Genomic DNA, 19,268 nt, shown 5'->3' on the forward strand with positions numbered 1-19,268 from the left:
TACATGGAATCCTCAACAAAGGACATGTTTGGACTCACTCTTAAGTATGAGGAAAATGTCAACATCAGTAATGCCTCGGTTAATCCTGATGAACGCATCCAGACGGTGCCACCCGAGACGTGGAAAGCTGTGTGATCTTGCATCAGGAAACACTAAAGGCAGAGAGAAAGGAAAAATGGCCAGTACAAGAAAAGTAATGTTTGTCTAGAAAGGAAGAAACACAAAGCTGCCTTCTTCAGGTCTAGGAGATCATGCATGGAATGTTCAAAGCAGCTTTTAGCATGATGAGGAACCTGGTTGCCACTGAAGGAGCAAAGAGAAGTAACACTAGGTGACCCCATGGCCTTTTCCTTATAGGAATAACACAAATAGTTAGGACATCCTGGATATACCACATAAATATGTTCCTATCTGCTTCTTGCCAGTGCCAGTGGCAGATAAAAACATCCTCTTACACTTGTCTTAGTGCTGGTATTTATTAAAGCTATATACATAAATTTTAAGTTTCTAATGAATAAAAACATCAGTGTTGGTATAAAAGTCTGAATACCTTGCACAGGTCATTTTGAGGAAAATTTCACCACATCGTCAAGGATTTTAATGTGTATATTAAGATTATCCATTGCCATAAATGACATTTATCAGAAAATTGAAAATAGAACACCTCACATTTCAGTCATCTGTCCACCTAGAGTTCCTAGCTAGGTGCTGTGAGGCACACAAAAATGAAAACAAGCACACAAAAATGTGAGACCTACCTGCCTTCAAGCTTCAAAAGCCAAACTCTCTGGTGGGAAATTAAGGATAATCAGAAACACAACAGAGAAAACCAAACTGTAATTTAAGATAAAAAGTGATTATGTGCCATTTAGAGAAGCAGAGGTAAATTCTTATCAGAGTTCTGGGGGGGAAAAGGCAGGTCAGAGCCTAGAAAATGTTAGCATTCGCTCTGGTCTTCCCAGGCTGCTTCAAGGATATCCATGAAATACGGATATGGATCTGTGGGCAAGGGCATTCCAGTTCAAAGAAAGGATCTGAACAATGTATTTCTTTGACACAAACAGGAAAACAAATACGCTGGAGTAGGAAATAAATATCTTGGTGGAACCTTAGGATATGTAACACACTGCCATTGGATTCATATACTTACCGCGGCTCACACTTTTCCACTGCAGTATTTCCAGTGGTAAACAATAAGTGCATACCAGTAGGTGATATGGATGATCACCCAGAACATATCTCAAATATAAAAAAAAAAAAATTAATCTCAAAAATTGATGTGAATTTTTCATAATACTGAATACTATGTCCAAGTTTGATTAAAATTGAAATGAGATCATTAGTTACCAGGTATTAGTTATCAAGTATCAGACAGGAGTGATGCAAATCAAAACCGCAATGACATACCATTTTACCCACTAGGATAGTTCTAATAAAAAATACAATAATAACAAGCATTGGAAAGAATGTAGAGAAATTTGAGTTTTCATACATTGCAGGTAGGCATGTAAAATTCTGTAGCCACTGGAAAATAGTCTAGCATTGCCTCAAATGGTTAAGTAGAGAGTTATTATATGACTCAGCAACTGCACTCCTAGGATCTACCCAAGAGAAATAAAAACATAAGTCCACACAAACACTTGCATACAAATGCTCATAGCAGCATTATTCATCACAGCCACAACCTGGAAACAATCCAGTGTCCCTCATCTGATTAATGTATTAAAATCCAAATCAAAACCTCAAGGAGATACCACCTCTCACCAGTCAGAATGGCTAAAATTAACGAGTCAGGAAACGACAGATGTTGGCGAGGATGTGGAGAAAGGGGAACCCTCCTCCACTGTTGGTGGGAATGCAAGCTGGTGCAGCCACTCTGGAAAACAGTATGGAGGTTCCTCACACAGTTGAAAATAGAGCTACCCTATGACCCAGCAATTGCACTACTGGGTATTTACCCCGAAGATACAAACGTAGTGATCCGAAGGGGTACGTGCACCCCAATGTTTATAGCAGCAATGTCCACAATAGCCAACTATGGAAAGAGCCAAGATGTCCATCAACAGATGAATGGATAAAGAAGATGTGGTATACACACACACACACACACACACACACACACACACACACACACACACACACACAATGGAATATTATGCAGCCATCAAAAAAATCTTGCCATTTGCAAGGACGTGGATGGAACTAGAGGGTATTATGCTAAGCGAAATAAGTCAATCAGAGAAAGACAAGTATCATATGATCTCACTGATATGAGGAATTCTTAATCTCAGGAAACAAACTGAGGGTTGCTGGAGTGGTGGGGGGGTGGGAGGGATGGGGTGGCTGGGTGATAGACATTGGGAAGGGTATGTGCTATGGTGAGCGCTGTGAATTGTGTAAGACTGTTGAATCACAGATCTGTACCTCTGAAACAAAGAATACATTATATGTTAAAAAAATAAGATATTAGGAAGGGAAAAATGAAGGGGGGGAAATCGGAGGGGGAGACGAGCCATGAGAGACTATGGGCTCTGAGAAACAAACTGAGGGTTCTAGAGGGGAGGGGGGTGGGGGGATGGGTTAGCCTGGCGATGGGTAAGGAGGGCACGGTCTGCGTGGAGCACTGGGTGTTATACACAAAAACAATGAATCATGGAACACTACATCAAAAACTAATGATGTAATGTATGGTGATTAACATAACATAATAAAATAAAATTAAAAAAAAAAAGCATGGTGATAGGGGCGCCTGGGTGGCTCAGTCAGTTAAGCATCTGCCTCCGGCTCAGGGTGTGATCCCAGGGTTCTAGAATCAAGCCCCACATCAAGCTCCCTGCTCAGCGGGGAGTCTGCTTCTTCCTCTCCTGCTCCCCCTGCCTGTGCTCTCTCTCTGTCAAATAAATAAAATCTAAAAAAAAAAAAAAGGCATGGTGATATATCTACGGGATGGAATATGATTTGGCCATGAAAAGGAATGAAATATCACTGTAAGCTGCAACATGAATGAACACTGAAAATGTAATGCTAAGTGAAAGAAGGTAGTCACAAAGGGCGACGTATTATATGATTCCTTTGATGTGAAATGTCCAGAATAGGTAAATCTACAAAGGCAGAAATTAGATTAGTGGCTGCCTAGGCCTGGGAAGAATGAGGAGATAAGTAGATGGTGACCAAAGTGCACAGAGTTTCTTTTTGGGGTGAGAAAAATATTCTAAAATTGATTGTGGTGGTGGTTGCACAACTCTGAATATACTAAAACTCATTGAATTGTACATGTAAAATGGATGAATTATATTGCACTACATGTGAATTATATATCAATAAAGCTATTGCAGGAAGTAAAAGGGAATTTTCATTTTTTATGCTTTTTTTTCAGTTCTATAGTAATATATACTCAGTTCAACCAAGATAACTAATGCAGAAGTTTCTAAAGGAATATACATCAGCTTATCATACCTTCTTTCCTGAGGCCTTGAACGTTAGCAGTTTGGAATATACCTCCTAGTCTTTACTATGCTTATGTGTAATATTGGTGTGTATATATATATATATATATATATAAGTGTATTTATATATATACATATATATACACATATATGTGTGTATATATATATACACATATATGTATATATATATATAAATACACTTATGCAATCTCATTTTTAAAGAAACAACAAATATTTCCAATATTTGTCTGCAACTTGCAATACAATATTCTAAATTTTCCTATCAGTATAGGGGTGCCTGGGTGACTCAGTTAAGCCTCCAACTCTTGATTTTGGCTCAGGTCATGATCTCGGGGTCATGAGATCGAGCCCCGTGTCAGGCTCTGCACTCAGCATCGAGTCCGCTTGGGATTCTCTGTCTCTCTCTCAAGTAGCATGCATGCTTCTCAAATGTGAGAAGCACATCATCTAGGTTGGCTCTGCTCTTCTTCAAGAGAGGCTACTCACAGATGTAATCTCACAATCCTCTGGGTATGGAGGGCTGGGAGGAAGAGGGAGGAATTTAATGGGTTGTAGAGAAAATTAAAGCCTGTGCCTCTTTCCATTCCCCATGCCAGCGGGTCCCCAGCACAGCCCTAATGCCAAGTTGCCAGCCACCACTGAGCTTGCTACTATTTTCCTGCTCTGCAGTAGCAACAGGGCAGACAGTGAGCCTGGAAACCTTCCTCCACTCTCTGTCTATGATGCTGGGCCCCTTTCCATTTGGAGCTGACGCTTACTAAGAGGCAAAAGGACTTCTTTTGACCATGGGGTTTCCATAATTGTTACTTAAATTTGACATATTAACCTCCTCCCTCTTGTTTCTGGAGCATTTTAAGATTAAGATGGGAAAGGGGAAAGTGCATGTGAGTGGAACATCTTGTCAGTAACCAAAGCCCTTCCATTAAGATTAATTCCTATCTGATGTAACTATTTTGAGGATTAATAGCAAATGCAAAAGAGGCAAGCAGGAGATGTTCAAAAAAGTGATTATTTTTAAAATTTGTATTTTCAAGAGCATGGAGCTAATCAATGTCAGAATCAGGATTGTGACATGATACTTTACCTCTGTATTTAATACACTTTCCACTCTGATGTTGAACTTCCGATATGCATTAAATAGTGTTCCAAAATGATTATTAAAGAGGCTATTTTAAGCATACTTTAGTATAATAATTTTATTAAAGGAAGAGAGGAAGGGACATTATTGTGGCATCACTGGCCACATTTTTAATAGCTATGTTTCATCGTAGCATATCCATTTTGTGAGTAGAGTCTATATTTAATAAAATAAAGTGCTCAGTCTACAATGTGACTTCATAGTTTTCATTTCATGTGAGTGCATTTTTTGCAGGCATGATAAACTATCTTCAGGTTTTAGATAAGATTACAACTATAACTTTTTAAAACCTAAATTTTTGTGGAGTCCAGGCCATAAAAATACATCAGAAGAATGAAGAACCTAGCCATTTAATCACCCAGACTAACAGTACTTCTGTAAAAAGCTTTTAAATGGCAAGAAGATAAAATGTTAAGTGTGGATAGTAATTACTTGCCTTTATCTCTTGTGCCAGGTTTCAAATCTCACCATATGGGTGTTTGTGCAAGATTAAATAGCTATTCAGGTGTGTAATGAGGTACAGATACAAAACTGAACCAAAAGATACAGCATGGAATAGGTCAGAGTAGATCAATTCTGCAGAAATGGAATATGAAAGAGTTGACTGATAGATCTTCATGATTGCAATCATATATGTATTTTGAAAGCCATTCAACAAAATAAAGAGAAGCATTTTTTTCATTATTTTAATAGGTAACAAAATACTATGGAGGAAAAGAAGAAAGAAAGAAATCTGGGCCAGGAAAATAGACTGCCATCTGAAAATATCCTCTAGAAGTGGAGCACCCGAATCACTTGGTTTGCTCAGCCCGATTGATAATTAGCATTGATAAGCATTGATAATTAATATTGCCCCCCACCCTGTTTACTCTAAAAAAAATGTCCTAGTTTGGATGATAAATTACATGGTCGCCCTATCGAGAGTGATTTTTGATCTAGCCGCCGCAAAGTCAATCAAAAGAACTTAAGCATGAAACTTTCCTGCGCAGAACATCAGTAAAGGTGAAAGCCAGGAAAGGTATTGAGAAAAAAGTTACCTGGCTGATTTCTTAATCTTACGCTATGGTAAGTGAGTATGAAGGTTTAGACAATCTGAGTTATCCTGTGGGGGATGTAATAGTGTGCATGAGTATATTTCTGTGTGTGTGAGAGAGACAGAAAGAGTGAGCCAGATCTACAGTAGGATCTATTCCCCACTTCACATAGACCCTCAAGATATATGTAAGAGTAAATATATCCAGGCTCATATTAAGATGTAATGAAATCAATATCTTTACTGATATGAAAAAAATCTGAATTTTTCAAGAAAGATGGAAAAACAAGATACTTCGATTTGTACATATTCCCAAGTTATACTGTTAGATGGCAAAAGCATAAAGAAAAATGTATAATGTGATTATATTTTTTGAAAACATATTAAACGATGGTGTTGTAAATTGGATACTTGTTCCTATTTGCTCTAAATGTGATTGTATACTCAATGCTCCCTCAGTTTCTCTCTTCGCCCTCCCTCTATCCTCCTTGCCTCCCTCAGGGACAATAGGGACTTCTTCAGTCTGAACCTGAAATGAGAAAACGCAGAGCCCACCAGCCCTCATGTGACATGAACGGGGAATTTCTGTTACAACAAAAGGTGACTAGTGCACGTTGTCATAGGGAAGGGTGGAATTAATAAAAAGTTTTTCTCTCTTTTTTATTTCTGAAAAGAAAGACTATTTTATAACCAAGTAAATAATGAAGCTGTATAAGAACAAAATAGCAACAAGCTTTTCATTTAGACTCCTCTCGTGCTTTCCTAATCTCCAGGACCCAAGGAGGGTACTAACACCACAAACCACCAAGAGGTAAATGACATAAAATGATCTCGGGCTTCCTTCACCTCTAAGTTACATCGTTTTATTATAAAAAAAAAATTGGTATATACTATCAGACATGTGTGGCTTTTTGGTTTGTGTGTTAGAGAGAGATGGCTGATGGTTGTGTTAGTCTACTTAACATCTCAAATCCTTTTTCAAATCAAAATGACTTCTCAGGCCAAATCAGCTACTTTTAGTCCCTCCTGTCATGATGAAAAAAAAAAAACACAACTGGGTCATAGTAGAATTAAGTCATTCAATCTAAGTCACTACATAATTCAGATGCAATTCAAGAAAATATAAACTAGTCATGACAACCAAGTCAATTGTTCTTCTAAAATACAGTTCTCAGAAACATAAACATGGTTTCTTCTCATGAGTCTTGGAATATCCTTACTTGTAGAGATTATGAAATGTGTGCCCTCCTTTCTCCTTTGTCTCTCCTCAGATAACCTCAGTAAATCCAGTTAACATCTAAGTCAGATATTCTATTTAACTCAGAACAGAAGTCAAAGTCCACACAAAGCCCCACAGACTCCTCCCTTATCTATCTAGATCTACTACTTGTGCCTCTCAATGATCAGCACCGTCTCCCCTTCAAGACTTGGCACTGGCTCTTCCCACTGCCTAGCACTCCCTTTTCCCAGTGTCCACTTGGCAAATTCTTTCACTTCCTTCACATTTGTACTCAAATATCACCATCTCAATGAAACTGAACCTGACTATTCTATTTAAAATACAACTCATCCTAAACTCTAGATTTCTCTTACCATGTTCTATTTTTCTCTTCTTCCATAGCACCTACTGCCTAGCTAGATATAATAAATTTATTTATCTGTAATATTTATCATTTTTATTGACTGGAAATAAATGTTCCTTGTTAGAATGTAAGTTCCATGAAGGCCAGATTTTTTTTTAAGATTTTATTTATTTATTTGAGAGAGAGAAAGGGGGGGAGGGGCAGAGGAGAGGGAGAGAATCTCAAGCAGACTCCCTGCTGATCTCAGCTGAGTGTTCAGAGCTTTGTGGGGGATGGGGGGCCCTCGATTCCCATGACCCTGAGATCATGACCTGAGCCTAAACCAAGAGTCAGGAGTGCGGCGCTTAACTGGCCGAGCCACCCGGGAGCCTTGAAGGCAGAGGTTTTTATTGATGTATCCCAAGTGCTAGGAACTGTGCTGACAAATAGTAGACACTCAAAAAATATTTGTTACTGTTGACTTGTGAATTTCAGTAAAAATCACACTAAACTCATGATAATATATTAATACATGAGTAATTGTCCAAGAATATATGAATTTTCCTTCTCTCAGCCCAGACTGTTGCTAACTTGCAATTTTTAAGGTAGCATGTTATAGTCTGTCTCACACATCAGTCAGTTTCTTCAAAACATATTCAAAAAACAAATTCATATCATTGGTAGTGTATTGCACTTCGACAGATGGTATGTTTTCATCTAGTGGTACGTTCTTTGGTAATTTTAGAAATCATGTTAAGGTTAAATAGAAGATTCTTTCTATCTCCAATTTGTTTTCTCTATTGCAGTCAGTGTGGCCTTTCAAAAGTAACCTCTGAACAAGTCATGCACTGTAATGCCTACTCAACCATTTGATCATATTCTAAATTTTTAATCACTTTCTTCCAAAGACTTTCTTAATCTAAGTACCTGAAAAGGGTTCTCTGGTTTTCATGACATCTTGTATTTACAAATGGTAGCACTATGTTCTCCAACTAGTTATCTAACACAACCCTGGACATAGGAGGTACTAAACAAACATCTACTGAATAAATAAATAATTTTATTCATATTATTTTATTCACAATTATTCTTAATAATTTTAAGCAAGCCCTACACCCAGCGTGGGGCTCAAATCCACAACCCCGAGATCAAGAGTCACATGCTCCACTGACTGAGCCAGCCAGTTGGACCTGAATAAATAAATGAATTCCCCCCAAAAGTAGCCAGTGACTCTGACTTGCAATTTACCTCAATACTTTTTTTCTTTCTTTTTTTTTTTTTTTTTGGTCTGCCATTTCCTGAGCTAAAATACCCTTGTGTGACAGTGGTATGAAGATCCTTCTTTGCCCATAACAGAATGATTCTCAAAATACACAAGCAGTTGTTATGCAACTAGATGCTCTTATTATTGCTTTTGGAGGTGCTTTAACAAATAAGTTTTTTACTTTTATAGGACTAGTGACATCTCATAGAAATTTTCAGCAAATTCTCAACTCAGATATGATTTTGATTATATTTTATGGATTTTCTGATCCTTTATATACCATATTTTATTTTTATATAAGTTTACTTTGCTTCATAGTTAGTCCTCAAACTCAATGACCAAGATAATGTAACGGCATGAGCACAGAATACGACCTCTGCTCAGAAAAATTCCATTTCCACACGATACATTTCCAGGGTTTGGTGAAGGATGAAACCACTCTTCAAGTCCTTCTCCTGAGTCATCAACTAACAAAGCAATTCCTGATGCTTTATTATTTTTTTTTCTGAATGGCTTTTTCTTTAATTTCCATTCATGCCTTCTGATCTAATTAGTATAATTAGCCTTGGACACTTAATAAACAAAAGCAACAAACAAAAAAGCCCACAAAACTCCATTTCAATAGCCTGCCTTTCATAGACTTTCGGGATCTAAGTTTTCAGCTGTCTTCATAGCTCATAACCTTTAATCCTAACATCAGTCTCTGTGTTCTATTCAATTACAGCTGCTGCCTATTGAGAAGTAGCAAAGGTTTTGGAGAGTTTGTGGGAACAGAGAAGTTGTCCCATTCATTTTCATTAGCATACTCAGGAGACATAAATTTCACTAAAATTGCCGAGAGTGCTCCTGCTGTGTCTAGGTGATTTATTATTAGACATCATATTTCTTTTCAAAGTATGGTTAAAAGAAGTCAAGAAAATCATGTGATTGTTTTACCTGAAATATTTTGTAATTTCATCACCTGTGCCCTAAAGTTGCTGACTAGAATCTTGATAAAATCACACAAGGGGCTTTGCAAGGCTGGAGGGAAAGGAAACAGACAGCAAGACCCATGAGTATCGCATGGAGTATAACACAGTTCCTGTGAAAGTGACAGTGGAGGGGAAATAGTGCATTTTAAAAGGACAATTGCCTACAAAAATTGGGAAAATGGTTGTTAACTAAAAAATCGAGTTGTAAAATGTTGAGACAATCTACCAGTACCAAGGGGCAGACATTATAGCTTATAAAAAAGCAATTAACAAAACTGTTAGCCTGTGGTGTCAGGCTAAATGGCCTGTCCTTGCCCTTGAGGAGCCTCGAGGAGCTAATTTCCTAGGAACAATATTAAAGACCTTCCACACCTGGCCCAACTTACCTTTCACGGCTCATAACCTACAATGCCAGACCAGGCAGCCCGTGCCAGTCCATGATCCACACTTGAGGAACAAGGTGTTATCTCGGTTTTCCCAATTCCAGCTGTGCTTTAGGATCACCTGGGGAGCCTTCAAAACTTACGCTCAGGATCTAGCCCAGACTGATGAAATCAGAATTTCTAGGAGTGAGCTTTCCAGGTAATTCGACTGTTCTGAGCACCACTGCCGTCACCACACTGAACTATGTACCTTCCCCCAATTAGAGAATCTTTTTTTCCCTCTTTGTTCATATTATTCCCTCAATCTATTTTTATAAAGTTTCTACTTTGATTTTTCAGGCTTAACTCAAACGCCACTTTCATGAAACAATCCTTATATTTTTCCAGCTTTCCCTAAGTCAACCGTTAGATTAAGTGAGATCAGCGGGGAACTGAGAAACTAAACTGAATTGTACTAGCCTTCTGCAGAATTATCTGTGACATGTCACCATCCAGTCTTTGACATGTCACCATCAGCCTTATTGTTCTTTTCTTTTTCATTGAGGTATAATCAACATACAAAATAATCTGCTTATATTGTTCCTAAATAACCCTGTCACGTTCACTGTTTCAGTGGCTCTCTACAAACTGTGAAGGTGTTTTTAAGGATGTAGAACATATCATATCACAATCACCTCTTTGTTGTAAACTTCCAGGAGTCGTTTCTTCTCATTTTTTTATTATAAATGGAGTGATGCTTCTCATGAGCAACAGAGATTCTTTGTATCTTGTGGACACTAGAAAGCACGTAAGTGATGAATTTCCCCTTTACAAGTTTGCTACTAGAAAATTTAAGTCCAATTTGTGACCCTCTCATGGAAGATGTGGTAATTATTAATATACATGTTTTCATATTATTTCTGCCTTTGTTTTATATTTCCAGTCCATATTTTTTTATTATCCACTTACCCCAAGTTTAATTTATGTTATCTTGTTGTATTTCCTCTAGTCATGAATTTTACCTTGTATCATTTATAGAACAATATGGTGCAGAAGTTAAATAAAAAACAAACTTCCTTTAAGCTGTCCCCAGTTATGTCATCAAAATTAGCCCCTGAACTATCTTTCCATAGTCCTCTCTTTTTCCCCAAATTGTAGCCTCAATTTTATTCTGCTTTGCGTCATAGTTAGTTGCATTCTTCTTTTAGATTCTAAATATCTTAAGGACAAGGAACATATCCTACTAATTTGGGTAAAACCCATGAAATTAACAATTAGAAATTAGTCAATGATTATTTGTCACTGTTATATAACATATAACTTAATATATAATTAACATTAACTTACAGATTATATATATATATATATATATATACACAAAGATACAAACATGCACATAGACACACACACACATTGAGAGCCCAAGACCATGGGACAATGCTTGAGGCCATGGTTGAAGAGGTAGACAGAAATGACATCATTCTAAGTCTTTATAGCAAAGACAAAAGCTTGGAGATCATATTCCAAGAACAGCAGGATACCACTGAAAGATTTTAAGCAGGGATATAATAAATTCATATTTAAGATTTTAAAAGTGGACTCTGGCTGTTGTGTTAAATAAAAAAGCAAAAAATAAAAAAAAAGCTTATACTCATTCCATTATGAGGAAAAGGACAATGAAAGCAGCAAGAGCTAAGAAGCTATTGTAATAGCAAGCAGGAAAGCAATATTGGCTTAAGGCAATCTTATATAATGGTACAGCTACACTGAGACAGAAAGCTATTTTCATTCATATGTCATATTTATTGTATATGTGGCTCTATTGTCTCTTGGAAGCACCTTCTCTGTGTAATTAACATATTTTCAAGTAAAATATTTATCCTTTCACAATATTGACTATATTAGTCTTAGAAACTAAAATGTTTTTACAGCTGAACTTCATCTCTTCAACAAGAAAACATGTTTAACTTCTAAATCTCCAGATCTAAAATTAAGGATTAAAAGATCCTCAAAATCTCCATCAAAGAGCCTCTCTCTAACTGGCCCTCAATTTCTCCTTATAGCAGTAAAAGTCTGCATCAGCACAGATTGTGTGGTCTGAGGCAAAAACAAGGAACACTGGGGGAAAACAGGCTCAAGAGCTGGGGGGGTGCAGATGTATGTAAACTGTCTAGTAAAATGTCTAAAACACAGTTGTACTCATTATGATTCTAGATATCAACACAGTATCAAGAATTCTGTTTAGAAGCTGACATACATCACCCCAAAACTGTATTACAATTTATTCTGTAAATTATATTATTCCCAAACCGCATCCTAAGTCGTGGTTCCTGGAGGACTATCTGTCTGTGGGCATACAGTAACTCTCTGGCAACACAGATAATTAAAGAATACCTAAATAGCTTAGAGAAGAGAGTCGGGGGGAGGGGGCAGAGAGAGATATTAAGGGTAGTGCCTAAAGCACATCCAGAGAGCCTCTCAGGTACTGAGATTTCCCTGCTTCTCTCTAGGGCTTGCAGCTTATGGGTTGGGCCCCCAAAGATGGTCCGATATGAAAAGAAATACAGTAAAATTAACTGTTTTTAGGTGTACAGTCTATGAATTTTAACAGGAGTACTCAGTTGTATAACCACAACCTATATTTAAGACCTATAACACTTTATCACCCCCCAGATTTCTTTGCCCTACTCCCAGCTTCCGGAAACTATGCCCCACTCTGTCTTTATTACTTAACCTAGGTTTTACAAAATACTTATTTTTAGATGACCAACACTGCCAGTGTTGTCCCTCCAGGCCTCGCCAACACCAAAGCTTCTGCTCATTACATTAGTGCAACCGCCACGCTCAACTCTTAACAAGTTTTATTCAAGTCGTTTGCTGTTGTATTTGTCAGTAGATTGGTTAACAAAACAGTGTTGAGAACTTTTCTTCTATGTAGTTCTTCTCTGTATGTAGGTATTCTTTTCTTCTACGTAGCTGCCTACTAAATCCTCAACTTACATCGTCAAAGAATTGTCTGCTCATCTCTTAAACTTCTCCTAAAATGTCACTTTTATACAGAAATCTGCTTGCTTGTGTGAATGTCAAGCATGACTATTTCATGTTCCTCTGGGCTTCTGAGCTATAGCTCTTAGGTTCCATACCCAGTATTTCTATATTGATACCACAAGTACAGAAGGACCCTAGGGACACATTGATGTGGGACTGCATGTGAATCAACAAAGAAACTAACTAAAAACTATCAAAGTTTAAATTCTTATCTGCCTCCTTAAAGAATCTCCCTTATGCAAAGATTAAATTTTGTTTTTTTTTCTTCAGAATACCCCAATAAAAACAATATAATTGCTTTAGCAATAAGAAACAATGAGAAACGAGAGGGAGGGAGAGAGAGGAGAAATAACATTGTGTCAGATCAAGGGAGGAGACCACCCACCAAAGTGCTGCGTAACCATAGGTCCCTGGAGGATATGAACATGGAGAATAAGGCCAAAGAAGGAACTCCTACATTAAGTGAGCACTTTCCCCAGCCAACAATAGGGCTTCACCACTCTATCTCTTTTCTCCTTTCCACTGAGCCACAGCTGGACTTCTGCTTGGCCTTCCGAGAGGATAGGGGATGAGCAACCAAGCATGAGGATGTTGAGGGTTATCATATGACATCACACACAGGAAGTTCAAAAGACAGAAAAGAACGGGAAACAAGAGATATTCCAAAGCAGGGAGCCCTACATACAAAATCAAAAACCTTTACCCTCTTAGTTGGTTACACTGAAAGTTCCACCATAGCTGCAACAGAATTCTTTGTTCAAACCCCATGTCCATCTTGTTCCTCCTCAAGATAGGAAGGAGCTTCAAGCTTCACATGGGAGCCTCTCAGAGGCTCTTCCTTGACTCACTATTCAGCATGGTATAAAAGATCTTTGAATTGGCTTGATAGAAAAATTACATGTTTGACAACTAAGAAGCCTGAAAAAATAAATAATAACTTTTGTTATCTCAGTTTGTATTCTTAATATATTTCTCACTTTAAAAACAAATTGTCAGTCACATCCTATTTGGTGAAACCTCAACATCTAATGCACTTAGAAAAGGAATCAGGCTGCGTAAACAAGTGTTTATCAAGTAAAAATAAAATAACAAGTAAAAATAAAAAAATGTTTAAGTATCTCTATTCTTTAGGAATTCTGGACCTTATATTAGCACACGGAGCATTTTTTTCCAATGTTGAAATGAGAATCAAGCTGTTTGTCTTAATGAGTAAAGTATTTTCCCTTAAAACACTTATTTTTTAAGCCCAGATTAATTGGTTTAAAGAATTTCCTTAGATAGATACCTATGAAGTAAGTGTCGGAATTCATAAAATAAAATAAGTGACAGATATGTCTATCTAAAAATGTTTAGGGGCACCTGGGTGACTCAGTTGGTTAAATGTCTGACTCTTGATTTCAGATCAGGTCATGATTTCAGGGTCATAAGATCCAGCCCCACGTCGGGCTCCATGCTGGGCTTGAGATTCTCTCTCTCCCTCTACCCCTCCTCGCCACAATAAATAAATAGGTAAAAATAAAAAATGTTTAAGTATCTCTATTCTTTAGGAATTCTGGACCTTATATTAGCATGTGGAGAATTTTTTTCCAATGTTGAAATGAGAATGAAGCTGTTTGTCTTAATGAAGACAAAGTATTTTCCCTTAAAACACTTATTTTTTAAGACCAGATTAATTGGTTTAAAGAATTTCCTTAGGCAAACAGTAAAGTTATTTATTGGTTTGCAGGTTTATCTTCTTGGGACAAGAATTTCCTGGAGAAAACACTTCAGTGATATCGACACATGAAAGCATGAAACTGTTTGGTTTCATACCACATTTAAAATAATACATATCTAAACTTGTGAGATGGAGCTGAAAGAATGTTTACAGGCAAACTTATAGACTCAAATATACATATTAGAAGAGAGGGAAAAACTGAAAATAAATTACCTTACTATCCAAATTAGGACGTTATGTAAAGAACAAAAGAACAATCTAAAGAAAACAAAAGAAAACCAGTAACATTAAAATAGGAAATTAATGAAATAGAAAATAAAGATATAATTGACAGGACAATAGAGCAAACATTGATTCCTTGCAAAGACTAAGAAAATAATATTTAAAAAATGTCTATTAAGAATAATGATTAGGGAAGAGGAGCAGAATTACAACAAAAGTAATAAAAAGCCTGGGTAATCCTTTAACCATTAAGAAATTATAACCATATACAATATTGAATTTTTTTAAAGATTTTATTTATTTATTTGACAGAGAGAGAGACAGTGAGAGAGGGAACACAAGCAGGGGGAGTGGGAGAGGGAGAAGCAGGGTCCCCGCTGATCAGGGAGCCCAACGTGGGACTCGATCCCAAGACCCTGGGACCATGACCTGAGCCAAAGGCAGACGCTTAACGACTGAGCCACCCAGGCGCCCCTACAATACTGAATTTTTGAAAATTTTTTTCACAAGGGAAAAAAAATCAAGCCTAAAGAGATATTTTTCATTGTGGTAAAATATATATAAGATAAAAATTACTTTTCTTTTTTTTAAGACTTATTTATTTGAGAGAGAAAGAGAGTGAAAGTGGGGGGAGGGGCAGAGGGAGAAGGAGAGAGAGAATCCCAAGCAGACTCCCCACTGAGCAAAGAGCCGGACACAGGGCTCCATCCCAAGACCCAGAGATCATGACCTGAGCCGAAACCGAGAGTTGGACGCTCAATTAACTGAGCCACCCAGGCACCCCCAAAATTAATTTTTAACCATTTTTAAGTGAAAGTTATTGTGCATTGAGTATACTCAACATTGTTGCACAATCATCACCACCATCCATCTCCAGAACTCTTTCATTTTCTCAAGATGGAACCCTACACAAATTAACTAATCTAGGAACCTCATACAAGTAGAATCATGTTCATTTGTCCTTTTGCTTCTGGCTTATTTCACTTAGTGTAATGTCTCCAAGGAATATCCATATTGTGGTGTGTGTCCAAATTTCCTCCCTTTTTAAGGATGAGGAATATTCTATTGTATGTACATATCACCTTTTGTTTATCTGTTCATCCATGTGGACACCTGAGCTGCTCTTTTGGGAGTATACCCAGAAGTAAAATTGCTGGAGCACATGCTAATTCTATGTTTAATCTTTTGAGGAATCTCCATACTATTTTCCATATCAGCTGTACCATTTTCTCACTAACAGTGCACAAGTGTACCAATTTCTCCACATCCTTGCCAAAAATTGTTTGTTGGTTTTGTTTGTTTGTTTGTTTGTTTTAATATAGTCACCATCCTAATGGTGTGAACTGGTATCTCACCATGATTTTGATTTGCATTTCCCTAATGACTAGTGATGTTGAACATCTTTTCATGTGCTTTTTGGTCATTTGTATAACTTCTTTGGAGAAATGTCTGTTCAAGTCCTTTGTCCATTTTTTCAGTTGGAACTTTGGCTTTTTCACTGTTGAGTTGTAGGAGTTCTTTATGTATTCTGGATATCAGTCTCATCAGTCACAAGGTTTGCAACACCTGAAGTTTTAAAGTTACGTTCTATCAAATTTACATAACAGAACATCCCAATATTATACAGTTATTTCAGAGAAGAGAAAAAAACGTATGCTGAAACTCATTTTATAAAGGTTGTATCAGTCAGGATTCAACCAGAGAAACAGAACCAGTAGGAGATATGTATTTAGAAATTTATTGCAAGTAATTGATTTACACGACTATGGGGACTGGTAAGCTGTGTCTGAAATACATAGTGCAAGATGTCAGAAAGAAGTAGGTGGAACTCATGGGCAAGAGCTGAAATTACCATCTACAGTTGGATTTATACTTTCTGAGGGAAGCCTCAACTCTGCTCTTAAGACCTTCCAATTGATTGAATCAGGCTTATGCAGGATAATCTAAGATGATTAATCATTCAATAAATATTTTAGGATCATCTGCCTAGTTAAAGTCAACTGATTATGGACTTTAATCACATCTATAAAATACCTTCACAGTAACACCTAGTTTAATGTTTGATTAAATAACTGGGGACTGTAGGCTAGCCAAGTTGGTACATAAAACAAACTATCACAAAGTTAATATAATCTATACCAAAGCCAGAAAAGAATAGTTCAAAAAATCACTGGCCTATTTCAGTCATAAATTGGGATTAAAATCCCCTCCCACAACCACAAAACTAACAATATCTAGCAAATCCAATCCAACTATATGTAAAATGAAAAAGAAAATGTCCAAAATATAAATACTTATCTTTGCATGAAATTCTAGAACTACAAAATATTTGACGCCATAGCTCTTTAAATTTTACTGAATAGAAAATATATAATAAGCTGCCCTTATAATAGAGTAGTATGTTCATTATATCTCTTTTTAAGATACTCCATGCTCTGAATAATCCCTTGTTTCATAACTGAAATCAGTGAAGTAACACTGAAGGCAGAAAAATGATAAATATATTACCTTCCCTCTCCATTATCCCTACTTCCTCAAGGTGAGCCTTACAATTATCCAGCATTGGAACTGCTTTGCTGTTTCAATTTACTAAATTATTCTGTGTTCCCTAATTTACTATGAATTACTAGCTTAACCTGTGTAATAACAATTCTGAAAGAAGAAGTGTTGTGGGGTTTTGTTTTTCTGGAATTTAAATGAAACTGGTGCTTTTATGTTACCATTTCTGTTAATTTTTTCCAGCATCAAAGTACAAATCCATTTATCCTTTGTAATAATACTTATAAATATCTGAACTAAAACATTCACCTGTAAAATTAGACAAATGGAGAAAAATGCTATAAAAGCAATAATACTAAAGAGATATTGAATTCAAATAGGGTTTGTCTTTTCAATAGCTAAGTTCATTACTGCCAAAGTGTTATTTTAGTTGAAGAATTAGAGGAAGAAGAATCTAAACTAAATAGAAGCAGCAATGTCTTAGAAGAGTACTGAAAAGGAAAGTATTCATCCAACAAATATTTAGCGAATGATTATTTAGTATCAGGCTTGTATTAAGTAGTAGAGGTAATAGACAAATAAGGTACAATTTTTTTTAAGATTCTCACAAGTCTGGTGGTAAGCTGAAGACCAACATATAAAAATATAAATACATTTCTGTGTAATAAGTGGTATGAAAGAAATATACACAGGATACTATAAGAAGATATAATCATGTGAGAAGTAGAGAACCCCTTAAAAACTTGTGTCAAATCTGCATTTTGAAGAGAAATACCAGTGAGCTCGCCCATTCAGCCAATTACTGAGGTCTGTAGGATGCAATACTATAACTGATTAGACTGTTTTGTTGTCAGGGGGCAAAATCTTCTGGGGATAGGGCTGAGGAGGAATGCATATTGTCCAGGCAAATTAGAAGCCACAACATTCAGGTAGTTTAGGAGCTACCATTTGGCCCTATAATATTTGCTCAAAATATAAACTTTGTGTACAGAGTTTTGATCCATTGGCTTTTGTGGAAATCTTTCCTCCAATATATTCTTTAACATTGTGTCCCACATTGGTTGTAGATTATTACAATTTTCTGTCTCTAAAAAATGAATGCTGTCTGTTTGCATTCTTTCCATTGAGATGAAAATCTTTGGAAACTTGAAATGGTGCATAAAGGATTTTACAACTCATTGTCACTTGCTGCTATCAATTGGGACTGAAAACGGGTGCCCTTTTCACGTAGCACAACTTATACAACATGACGATGTGTATAGCATATATTCTTCCAGCAACAGTAAGTCAAGACATTAGTGCTTAAATAAATACACCTCATACTCGATATCTTGTGAGTTATACTGAGATTTAGTGTAAAGTCCCTGTTCAGGCTATTTCTTTGGTATTTTCAACTTCTCTTCTTAATACTGTGACATCAAGTGCGATGTTTTAATGTGAAGGTCTCTCCTCTAAATTGATGAACAATACGCTTATCTTTGGTACTAAGATAATGATTTCCCCTTCTAACTGTAACATTCTGCATTGTTTATTCTACCTAGAAATACCTGCAATGACCTCTTCCAGTGCCACTCTCCATTCTTCCCTGCTCCACAGACCCTGATCCTCCACTGCCTTACAGGAGACTTGACCGGCAATGGCTCATTAGCATCATGAGTCTCTAGTCCACTACCAGCATCTGGTTTATCTTTGCCATTCTGTGACCTAGTAGCTGAACTTTCCCATTGTAGCTTCCCTTAACAGAGCTAAGCTCCTGGCAAGCGCATAAAGCAATTGATTTTTTGTTTGTTTTTGTTGCTTAGTCGTTCTCTGCTTGGAATAAAGAGATCAAAGATATGTATCTTCCCCTTTCCAAAGCCTAGCAATATCCACCTGAAGAATCTCATTTTAAACACACTTATTACAACATATTTTTGCATTTTGTTGTTTTTAATCTTCTTGTGTTGCCTCCTACTAATTAAAAAATTCTAAGTACTGAGATCAAA

Source organism: Eumetopias jubatus, unplaced genomic scaffold (genome assembly GCF_037043125.1).
Source record: "Eumetopias jubatus isolate StellerSeaLion01/CBP00866 unplaced genomic scaffold, mEumJub1_p1.0 scaffold_2, whole genome shotgun sequence".
Taxonomy (NCBI): domain Eukaryota; kingdom Metazoa; phylum Chordata; class Mammalia; order Carnivora; family Otariidae; genus Eumetopias; species Eumetopias jubatus.